General features: G+C 42.2%; 1 pseudogene; it reads left to right on the forward strand.

Moving 5' to 3' along the window:
* Positions 1 to 12,753, forward strand: part of LOC115115236 (kazrin-like) — a 634,395-nt pseudogene that overhangs the window by 587,482 nt on the left and 34,160 nt on the right.

The raw sequence follows: 12,753 nt of genomic DNA on the forward strand, positions 1-12,753 counted from the left end.
AGCACAGAAAGGTACCCTCACATTTACGCTCAACTACGACCAGCACAGAAAGGTACACTCACATTTACGCTGAACTACTACCAGCACCGAAAGGTACACTCACATTTACGCCTAACTACGACCATCACAGAAAGGTACAGTGCACATCTACACTCAACTACAACCAGCACAGAAAGGTACACTCACATTTACGCTCAACTACGACCAGCACAGAAATGTACACTCACATTTACGCCTAACTACGACCAGCACAGAAAGGTACAGTCACATTTACGCTCAACTACGACCAGCACAGAAAGGTACACTCACATTTACGCTCAACTACGACCAGCACAGAAAGGTACAGTCACATTTATGCTCAACTACGACCAGCACCGAAAGGTACAGTCACATTTACGCTCAACTACGACCAGCACAGAAAGGTACATGGCACTCAACTACGACCAGCACAGAAAGGTACACTCACATTGACGCTCAACTACGACCAGCACAGAAATGTACACTCACATTTACGCCTAACTACGACCAGCACAGAAAGGTACACTCACATTTACGCTCAACTACGACCAGCACAGAAAGGTACAGTCACATTTACGCTCAACTACGACCAGCACCGAAAGGTACAGTCACATTTACGCTCAACTACGACCAGCACAGAGAGGTACATGGCACTCAACTATGACCAGCACAGAAAGGTACACTCACATTTACGCTCAACTACAACCAGCACAGAAAGGTACACTCACATTTACGCTCAACTACGACCAGCACAGAAAGGTACCCTCACATTTATGCTCAACTACGACCAGCACAGAAAGGTACAGTGCACTCAACTACGACCAGCACAGAAAGGTACCCTCACATTTACGCTCAACTACGACCAGCACAGAAAGGTACACTCACATTTACGCTCAACTACGACCAGCACAGAAAGGTACCCTCACATTTACGCTCAACTACGACCAGCACAGAAAGGTACAGTGCACTCAACTACGACCAGCACAGAAAGGTACACTCACATTTACGCTCAACTACGACCAGCACAGAAAGGTACACTCACATTTACGCTCAACTACGACCAGCACAGAAAGGTACCCTCACATTTACGCTCAACTACGACCAGCACAGAATGGTACACTCACATTTACGGTCAACTACGACCAGCACAGAAAGGTACAGTGCACTCAACTACGACCAGCACAGAAAGTTACCCTCACATTTACGCTCAACTACGACCAGCACAGAAAGGTACAGTCACATTTACGCTCAACTACGACCAGCACAGATAGGTACATGGCACTCAACTACAACCAGCACAGAAAGGTACACTCACATTTACGCTCAACTACGACCAGCACAGAAAGGTACAGTCACATTTACGCTTAACTACAACCAGCACAGAAAGGTACACTCACATTTACGCTCAACTACAACCTGCACAGAAAGGTACACTCACATTTACGCTCAACTACGACCAGCACAGAAAGGTACCCTCACATTTACGCTCAACTACGACCAGCACAGAAAGGTACAGTGCACTCAACTACGACCAGCACAGAAAGGTACACTCACATTTACGCTCAACTACGACCAGCACAGAAAGGTACACTCACATTTACGCTCAACTACGACCAGCACAGAAAGGTACCCTCACATTTACGCTCAACTACGACCAGCACAGAAAGGTACACTCATATTTACGCTCAACTACGACCAGCACAGAAAGGTACAGTGCACTCAACTACGACCAGCACAGAAAGGTACCCTCACATTTACGCTCAACTACGACCAGCACAGAAAGGTACACTCATATTTACGCTCAACTACGACCAGCACAGAAAGGTACATGGCACTCAACTACGACCAGCACAGAAAGGTACACTCACATTTACGCTCAACTACGACCAGCACAGAGAGGTACATGGCACTCAACTACGACCAGCACAGAAAGGTACACTCACATTTACGCTCAACTACGACCAGCACAGAAATGTACACTCACATTTACGCCTAACTACGACCAGCACAGAAAGGTACACTCACATTTACGCTCAACTACAACCAGCACAGAAAGGTACACTCACATTTACGCTCAACTACGACCAGCACAGAAAGGTACACTCACATTTATGCTCAACTACGACAAGCACAGAAAGGTACAGTGCACTCAACTACGACCAGCACAGAAAGGTACACTCACATTTACGCTCAACTACGACCAGCACAGAAAGGTACACTCACATTTACGCTCAACTACGACCAGCACAGAAAGGTACAGTGCACTCAACTACGACCAGCACAGAAAGGTACCCTCACATTTACGCTCAACTACGACCAGCACAGAAAGGTACACTCACATTTACGCTCAACTACAACCAGCCCAGAAAGGTACCCTCACATTTACGCTCAATTTCGACCAGCAGCGGTGAAAAAGTAACCAATTGTAATACTTCAGTGAAAGTAAAGATACCTTAATAGAAAAGAAATAATAAAAGTCACCCAGTAGAATACTACTTGACTAAAAGTATTTGGTTTAAAATATACTTAATGTTCTTGTTTGTATTTATTTACGGATGGCCAGGGGCACACTCCAACACTCAGACATAATTTACAAACAAAGCATGTGTGTTTAGTGAGTCCACCAGATCAGAGGCAGTAGGGATGACCAGGGATGTTCTGTTTAGTGAGTCCACCAGATCAGAGGCAGTAGGGATGACCAGGGATGTTCTGTTTAGTGAGTCCACCAGATCAGAGGCAGTAGGGATGACCAGGGATACTCTCTTGATAAGTGTGTGAATTGGACCATTGTTCTGTCTTGCTTCAAAATGTCACAATTACTTTTGGGTGTCAGGAAAAATGTTTGGAGTAAAAAGTACATTTATTTTCATTAGGAATGTGGTGAATTAAAAGTTGTAAAAAATATAAATTGTGAAGTAAAGTACTAAGTCAACTACGACCAGCACCAAAATGTACACTACATCCACTATACAGTAGCCAGATAGTCTCCAAACAGTTTGAAATAGGATAACTAACACACCAGGGGTTCATTGAGCAGTCATGTCCTCACACACTTGTTTGTGGCAATGCTGGGAGTGTGAAGATTGACAGTATCTGTGTTCTGTACTGTAGGAGAGTGAGGATGCAGTGAAGGCCCTGGCTAAGGAGAAGGACGTGCTGGAGAGGGAGAAATGGGATCTGAGGAGGCAGACCAAAGAGGCCACGGAGCAGGCCTGCATCCTGCGCTCTCACATGGACATTAAGGAGAACCGCATCAAAGAGCTGGAGGCTGAACTCACCATGGTGAGATGTACACTCACACACACGCACACTGATACACACACACACGAGCACATGCACACACCCACACCAATATGCACTGACATACACAGGTTTAGCTCTGAATCGGAATTCCTGCATTTTCTGCCTTGTTAAGGTACCCGTTAGAGTCTGTTGTCTTGCCTGACTGACAGATGGACTCATTATTCAGTCCATGTCCTTAATTCCTCCCCACTGCCAGACAACAGCAATCAGCCAACAACAGCCAGCCAGCCAACAACAGCCAGCCAAGTTGGCTGGATGTCCTTTGGGTGGTGGACCATTCTTGATACACACGGGAAACTGTTGAGTGTAAAAAACCCAGCAGCGTTACAGTTCTTTACTCAAACCAGTTCGGCACCTACTGGCACCTACTCTCATACCCCGTTCAAAGGCACTTAAATATTTTGTCTTGCCCATTCCCCCTCTGAATGGCACACATACACAATCCATGTCTCAATTGTCTCAAGGCTTAAATTCTTCTAACCTGTATCTTCCCTTCATCTGCACTGATTGAAGTGAATTTAACATGTGACATCAATGAGGGATCATAGCTTTCATCTGGATTCACGTGGTCAGTTTATGTCATAGAAAGAGCAGCAAAGAGCAGGTCTATGTAATGGAAAGAGCAGGTGTTTGTACACTCAGTGTATGTGTGTATGGTGCATCAGTGCATACATGCCTCTAAGCATGTACTGTATGTGCGTGTGTCTGTACCACTGTATCTTACCGCCCTGTGTGTGTATTTATGGCAGGCAAAACAGTCCCTGGCCACGCTGACTAAGGACGTGCCGAAACGCCAGTCCCTGGCCACGCCCTCAGAGCCGGTGGTGAACGGCAGTCAGGAGTGGGCGATGCAGGGAGACCTGCCCCTCACCGCTGCCATCCGCCAGAGCCAACAGACACTCTACCACGGACACACTGTGGACCGCCAGGGTAGGCAGTGGTGTAAAGTACTTAAGTAAAAATACTTTAAAGTATTACTTAAGTTGTTTTTTGGGGTATCTGTACTATACTATTTATACTTTTGACAAATTTTACTTTTACTTCACTACATTCCGAAACAAAATAATGTACATTTTACTCCATAAATTGTCCTTGACACCCAAAATAACTCATTACATTTTGAGTGCTTAGCAGGACAGGAAAATGGTCCAATTCATGCACTGATCAAGAGAACATCCCTGGTCATGGACTCACTAAACACACATGCTTCCTGTGTAAATGATGGCTGGATGTTGGAGTGTGCCCCTAGCTATCCGTAAAAAAAAAAAAATTGTGCTGTCTGATTTGCTTAATATAAGGAATTTGAAATTATTTATACTTTTACATTTGATACTTAAGTATATTTTAAACCAAATACTTTTAGTATTTTACATTTGAAGTATGGATGGTCCTGGTTACCGAACCTACCTGGTGTTGCAAGCGCCATTGCTCTGTCAACTGAGCTACAGAGGACCACTCTCTCGCGCACACACACACACAAACAGCACAACCATTACAGTGGCTCAGTGTGAGGTGACTAATGTGCGTGTCTCTCCTCTCCAGCGGTGGTCAGGGTCAGTCCCTGTCACTCCCGCCAGCCCTCTACCATCTCGGACGCGTCGGCGGCTGACGGGGATCGGTCGTCCACCCCCAGTGACATCAACTCCCCCCGCCACCGGACACACTCCCTCTGCAATGTAAGAGCTGCCTGGCCTCCCCGACCAAGTAATCACACCTCCGCAATTCTCTAGAAGTACCTTTACCACTCTTTGTTCTGTCTGTCTGTTTGTCTGTCTTTACCTGCTCTTTCAGGTGGTTTGGTTCCGTTGCAGTATTGTCTATTTGTCTGTCTTTACTTGCTCTTTCAGGTGGTTTGGTTCCGTTGCAGTATTGTCTGTTTGTCTGTCTTTACCTGCTCTTTCAGGTGGTTTGGTTCCGTTGCAGTATTGTCTGTTTGTCTGTCTTTACCTGCTCTTTCAGGTGGTTTGGTTCCGTTGCAGTATTGTCTGTTTGTCTGTCTTTACTTGCTCTTTCAGGTGGTTTGGTTCCGTTGCAGTATTGTCTGTTTGTCTGTCTTTACCTGCTCTTTCAGTTGGTTTGGTTCCGTTGCAGTATTGTCTGTTTGTTTGTCTTTACCTGCTCTTTCAGGTGGTTTGGTTCCGTTGCAGTATTGTCTGTTTGTCTGTCTTTATCTGCTCTTTCAGTTGGTTTGGTTCCGTTGCAGTATTATCTGTTTGTCTGTCTTTACCTGCTCTTTCAGGTGGTTTGGTTCCGTTGCAGTATTGTCTGTTTGTCTGTCTTTACCTGCTCTTTCAGGTGGTTTGGTTCCGTTGCAGTATTGTCTGTTTGTCTGTCTTTACCTGCTCTTTCAGTTGGTTTGGTTCCGTTGCAGTATTGTCTGTTTGTCTGTCTTTACTTGCTCTTTCAGGTGGTTTGGTTCCGTTGCAGTATTGTCTGTTTATCTGTCTTTACCTGCTCTTTCAGGTGGTTTGGTTCCGTTGCAGTATTGTCTGTTTGTCTGTCTTTACTTGCTCTTTCAGTTGGTTTGGTTCCGTTGCAGTATTGTCTGTTTGTCTGTCTTTACCTGCTCTTTCAGGTGGTTTGGTTCCGTTGCAGTATTGTCTGTTTGTCTGTCTTTACTTGCTCTTTCAGGTGGTTTGGTTCCGTTGCAGTATTGTCTGTTTTCTGTCTTTACTTGCTCTTTCAGGTGGTTTGGTTCCGTTGCAGTATTGTCTGTTTGTCTGTCTTTACCTGCTCTTTCAGTTGGTTTGGTTCCGTTGCAGTATTGTCTGTTTGTCTGTCTTTACCTGCTCTTTCAGTTGGTTTGGTTCCGTTGCAGTATTGGTTATTGTAGTTCTGTGATTGAATCTGAAAGTCGTTTGAGTGAGAATCTCCTGTTTCATTGACTAACCCGAATGTCTGTCTGTCCTCTGCACTCTCTCTCTCTGTCCTACTCCCCTCTGCCCCTTTCACTCTCTTTCCTCTCTCCCTCCTACTGCCCTCTCCTTCCCCTGGCCTAGTCTATGGAGGACCTGGAGGACCAGAAGCGTAAGACTAAGAAGAAGGAGAAGATGTGTCTGGGCTCCCTCTCACGGGTGTTTGCTCGGGGAAAGCAGCGCAAGTCAATGGACCCGGGCCTGTTTGATGGTACATCCATCCCTGATTATTACATAGAGGAGGATGCCGACTGGTGATGGTGTGTGTGGATTTATGTGTGGTTGTGTGCATGCGGATGTGCGTGTCTGTCTCTGTCTCTCTCTGTGCGTGTGTGTGTGTGTGTGTGTGTGTGTGTGTGTGTGTGTGTGTGTGTGTGTGTGTGTGTGTGTGTGTGTGTGTGTGTGTGTGTGTGTGTGTGTGTCGTTTGACCATGTGCATGCTTGCGGGTGTGTTGCCGTATGTGCCCACAAGAAAAACCTGAGACAACTGCTGCCCCCAGAAAATGTATATTATCCTCAAAAATGTATGTATGTAAATTAAATATATATTTATAGATGTACATGTATGCATATGTATATATGTTTACATGCATATAAATATATACATGAGATAATTATGTGTGGACATGTTCATGCTGTGTAATCTTTTATTTATCTTAATATTTATGTGTTTTTTATAACTGGAGACATGAAGGACTGATGTGAATATGTTAATAGTAGTAAATCGGCACCTAGTGTTTGTAAATGTCTTTTGTCTGATAACTGTTTTATTTTATAGTTGCTTTTATCATACTTTTTTATTTAGAATTTTCCCATCCCCAGTCTTAGTTGGCCAATTCTTTATATTCTCATGAAGATATGAATGAGGAATACCCTCCACATTGTGAATGGAGAATAAGTATATATTATACACGCTAGTATAACCCATGACGTTATCTACGAACAGAAGAACACTGGACCCGTGGTATCATTTAGTGCTCAACATTGAAGTCTATGGAACGACCATGTTTCTTATAGTGAAACTGAAAGAAAATGATAAAAATATGACAATCAGAAGGACATTTGATATTCCGGTTAACAATGGACCAGAAACATCCCACTGTACAGCTACAGTAAGGAGTTTTTGACACTGTAGTGTAGAACAAGTGAAACTGCTACAGCTGGGGGGAGAAGGCATTATTGCTAATTCTGTCATAATGGATAAAAGGGGAGGAACCACACATTTAAATAGCTCGTTGGGCAGCATCGACAAAAAGGATAGCCTTATAGAGGATGATGCTGGGAGTACCAGAGTGTCTGATGTGAATAGTGTGCTTTGTAGAGATACATGTTTAGGAGTATAGGAATGTTAGATCGGTAGAGGATTGATATGTGCTTGTTTGTGTAGGCCTCCTGCTCTGTTCTAACCATGCTGAATGTTTCTGATAGACACTGACCGTTACAATCGGATCAATTGTTAAAGAATTATGGTACCCTGCCAGGCTTGTAGATGTGTTAAATCGATCCATATGCATTTCTCAGACTGAAAGCTGAAAACCAAAAATAAGGTTCCAAAAACAATGGTAGTAAAAAAGTAAAAAACACACAAATGTATCAATGTATCTGATACACACACATGGTTTGAAAGCATTTTAAAGTGCCAAAGGTTCAAGTTTAATCTTTAACAAAACAGAGTAGAGTAGTCAGAGTAGATGTGTGTCACTGCCTTGTAAGATCGCTTTTGTCCTTATTGAGTTTAAAATGGACAACTATAACGTGCCAACGGTAAGCATAGGACTGTGCAGTAAAACCCCTGAATGATTACCTCTGCTGCTTCGGTTAGGAATCCATTAGTTAGCAGTAAAATGAACAACCTCAAGCATCCTCATATCATAACCTCCCAAAACATAACCCGTTCCCATTTTCATTCTCTTGCTCTTTACCATACAACCCTCCTAATTTCTTACATTTGTGATTATGATGATACTTTGTTTCATGTTTTGTAATTTAGGAGATGTTGCATAAAAGAGAAAATATTTCAAAAGTATTTTATTTAAAGAACAAGAAGTAACTTCAAGGGTAAGATAATCTGACCTGTCTTCAACTGTTGGCAGAGGATGAGGAGCTTTAACATCTTAAAAAATGAATATGATAAATGATTAAAATAAAATCATATTTTAAAATGAAACCAGCAACTAAATAACCATGTGGTGTTATTCTGTTCCATGTGTAATCTGTTCTTGTGTCTTGGTGTCTCTTTCACTCTCAGGGGGCATGAATCCCTCCCTCCCCAAAAAATAACTCCTCATCTGTGAATTACCAAGTGTCTGTTTCTACACTGTGGAGATCATTCATATAACGATACTCCTGAAGGAAAATGACCTCCTGCGCTGTCTTTTGAAAACCTACTGAAAAAATCCTAGATTGTATTTATGTAGGCCTCCCTCTCAGCATATGAACAAGGCAGAAAACACACTTGCTAATCCTCCTGGATTTTGCCGCTTACTTATTTGTTTAAGACTTGGATAAACAGGTGGTAAATTCACAGCAGCAGTTAGTTTTATCAATAATGTCACCCATGTATTTCTAATGTGTCTCAATCTCTAATATTTGCCTATAGTGACAAAAAAAAATCATTCCATCCCCACAAGATCATTCAAACTCAACCATTTAAATGCAAACCTTAACCCTACTCACACAGTATTCACTAACACTAGAACTAAAGAAAGGTCTCTGTCTTTATGAAATGCGTACTAATAGTTTTCATTGTACAATTTAAAAATGTTTTCCTGGATTTGTCAGTGCTTGAGTCACCTGCCCAGATGTGGCACCTGTCCTCAGTCTGTAATATCCCATTTGTAGTGTGATGAGTTATTCTGTAATGTCATCGTATTAAGGCATCTAATAAGTCATCTGTCAGATAATAGAGACCTTAATAATACTCTGCTGTGGTGAATTACTCTGGCACCATCTACTGGCTGTATAGAGCAGTGACTGACTGTTCATACTAGTCCCAGAGCTGTTTTATGCTTTCTTGGTCCTGTCTCATGTGTGAGACCCTCTGCCATTCAATTGATAATACTGCTGTCATGAAATGACATTTGATGTTAGCTGCGGGGGACATAATTCCAGGTTCACGAGTTGCCAAACAATCCAATAGGTTTCAGTAGACGGTAAATATTGTAGCCATGTCAATGTTTCAGAGGAATGTTAGTAATATCCTAGGTATACAGTGATATACAGTATATATCCTCCTCCCTTTTCTACGGTTAAAGGCCCAATGCAGCTGTTTTTATGCCAATATCAAATTATTTCTGGGTAACAATTAAGTACCTTTAATACATTTCCATTAAAATCTTTTTAGCAAGAAACTATTTTTAAAAGCAATCATTTTGCTGGGACTGCCTGGGAGTGGTCTGTGTGGGGAGGGGAAAACGGAAAACTAGCTGTTATTGGCAGGGAACTTTGGAACTCTTTGTTATTTGTTTACTAACCAATTTAGCATATGGTGTTGACACCATGGAAAGCCGAAACTCTCGCCCATGCAAACCTGCTGATAAGAAGGTCCTGTGTAGATTGTATTTTCAACTAGCAACCATCAGAAAATAACACTGATCAAAAGTGTTTACACTTTTAAAGTGTTAGTTTCATCACCTGTTGTACAGAAGATATGATATAAAACACAGAAAAAAAAGGATTTTGACTGCACTGGGCCTTTAAATTTGAGTTGGATTAGTCATTTTTGCCTCTCAATTCCTTTGACCCCAAACCCCTCCCCTGTCCTGTACTCCTACTTCCCCTGACCAATCCTGACAGACACTGACAGCCTCTCCAGCCTATCAACACAACAGCACAGCCTATCAGATGGAGAGGAGCAGCTGGACCGCCTCCAGCAGGCAGAGCTCACTCGGAACATGCCCATGTCACTGTGGAAGGCAGGGCCAGTACAAGCCTGGCTGGAGGTTGTCATGGCAATGCCCATGTATATCCGTGCTTGCATGGAAAACGTCAAAAGTGGCAAGGTACGGCCTCAACGCTTCAACATGTAACAAGTACACATCCACTTTAAGCTTGTTTTTATACAGCCTGTAACGATGATAACATTATTTCTAAGAATCCCTCGACCTCCCAGTAAAACAGTCATTTCAGCATGCTTTCCTTCCTCATAGCATCTGCATTAGTATTCCCTCGTCCATGCTTGCATGTGTGTGTGTGCCTTAGTGTAAGAGTGATTTTCAGTGCAGGTGTATATTGATAAGAGTGCTCTGGATGGGTGTCCCCTGGTTGCAGGTGCTGCTGGGGATGACAGACGAGGACCTGGAGCTGGGACTGGGCATCAGTAAGCCCATGCACCGCAGGAAGCTCCGCCTCGCCATCGAGGACTACAGGGAGGCAGAGGCTGGCCAGGGGTAAGCTGCAACACACACACACACAACACACACACACATTACTAAGTGTACCTGCCTAAACTTTTAGGCTATCAAAGGCTGCAGAAATGGATCATCACTGGGTTGCCAAATCTTGGTTGAGTGATGTCGGGTTGCCACAGTATTCCCAAGCCTTCCAAAATCAACTGGTGGATGGTCGGGTGCTCAACTCCCTCAGCCGACGAGACCTAGAGAGACTCCTGAACGTCACCACAGAGTCCCACCAAAACAGCCTGCTCCTGGCTATACAGCTCCTGCAACTGATCAACTTCAACAAAGAGGTCAGAACTGTAGTCATATTACCAATACTGTGACATTAGAGTGACCACTCAGCCTCTCTTCACTGTGTACTTGTGTTGCTGTGGTTAGAATTGTAACCGTACAACAGTACAGTACTGTAACCCTATAGTAACATTACCGTATTGTAACCGTATAGTAACAACAACGTAGTGTAACCGTATAATAACAACAATGTATTGTAACCATATAGTTTCAGTACTGTATTGTAACCGTATAGTAACAGTAGCATACTGTAATCATATAGTAACAGTACAGTACAGTAACCATATAGTAACAGTACCGTATTGTAACCGTATAGTAACAGTGCCGTATTGTAACTGTATAGTAACAGTAGCATAACCATATAGTAACAGTGTAACCGTATAGTAACAGTACCGTATTGTAACCGTATAGTAACAGTACCGTATACTGTAACCGTATAGTAACAGTACAGTACAGTAACCATATAGTAACAGTACCGTATTGTAACAGTAACCATAGTAACAGTACAGTACAGTAACCATATAGTAACAGTACCGTACCGTATAGTAACAGTACCGTGTAACCATATAGTAACAGTATAGTAACATAGTAACAGTACAGTAACCATATAGTAACAGTACAGTACAGTAACCATATAGTAACAGTACAGTACAGTAACCATATAGTAACAGTACCGTATTGTAACCACAGTACCGTATTGTAACCGTATAGTAACAGTACCGTATTGTAACCGTATAGTAACAGTACTGTATTGTAACCGTATAGTAACAGTACAGTATTGTAACTGTATAGTAACAGTACCGTATTGTAACCGTATAGTAACAGTACTGTATTGTAACCGTATAGTAACAGTAAACCCATATTGTAACCGTATAGTAACAGTACAGTACAATAACCATATAGTAACAATACTGTATTGTAACCGTATAGTAACAGTAGCATACTGTAACCGTATAGTAACAGTACTGTATTGTAACCGTATAGTAACAGTAGTAACATAGTACCAGTACAGTACAGTAACCATATAGTAACAGTACTGTATTGTAACCGTATAGTAACAGTACTGTATTGTAACCGTATAGTAACAGTACATATTGTAACCGTATAGTAACAGTACATATTGTAACCGTATAGTAACAGTACAGTACAATAACCATATAGTAACAATACTGTATAGTAACCAGTAACAGTACATACTGTAACCATATAGTAACACCCATATAGTAACAGTACCGTATTGTATTGTAACAGTACCGTATAGTAACAGTACCATACTGTAACCGTATAGTAACAGTAACCAGTAACAGTAGCATACAGTAACCATATAGTAACAGTACCGTATTGTAACCATATAGTAACAGTACCGTATTGTAACCGTATAGTAACAGTAGCATACTGTAACCGTATAGTAACAGTACAGTACAGTAACCATATAGTAACAGTACCGTATTGTAACCGTATAGTAACAGTACCGTATTGTAACCATATAGTAACAGTACAGTACAGTAACCATATAGTAACAGTACCGTATTGTAACCATATAGTAACAGTACCGTATTGTAACCGTATAGTAACAGTAGCATACTGTAACCGTATAGTAACAGTACAGTACAGTAACCATATAGTAACAGTACCGTATTGTAACCGTATAGTAACAGTACCGTATTGTAACCGTATAGTAACAGTACCGTATTGTAACTGTATAGTAACAGTACCGTATTGTAACCGTATAGTAACAGTACAGTACAGTAACCATATAGTAACAGTACCGTATTGTAACCGTATAGTAACAGTACCGTATTGTAACCGTATAGTAACAGTACCGTATT

Source organism: Oncorhynchus nerka, linkage group LG15 (assembly GCF_034236695.1).
Source record: "Oncorhynchus nerka isolate Pitt River linkage group LG15, Oner_Uvic_2.0, whole genome shotgun sequence".
Classification (NCBI taxonomy): Eukaryota; Metazoa; Chordata; class Actinopteri; order Salmoniformes; family Salmonidae; genus Oncorhynchus; species Oncorhynchus nerka.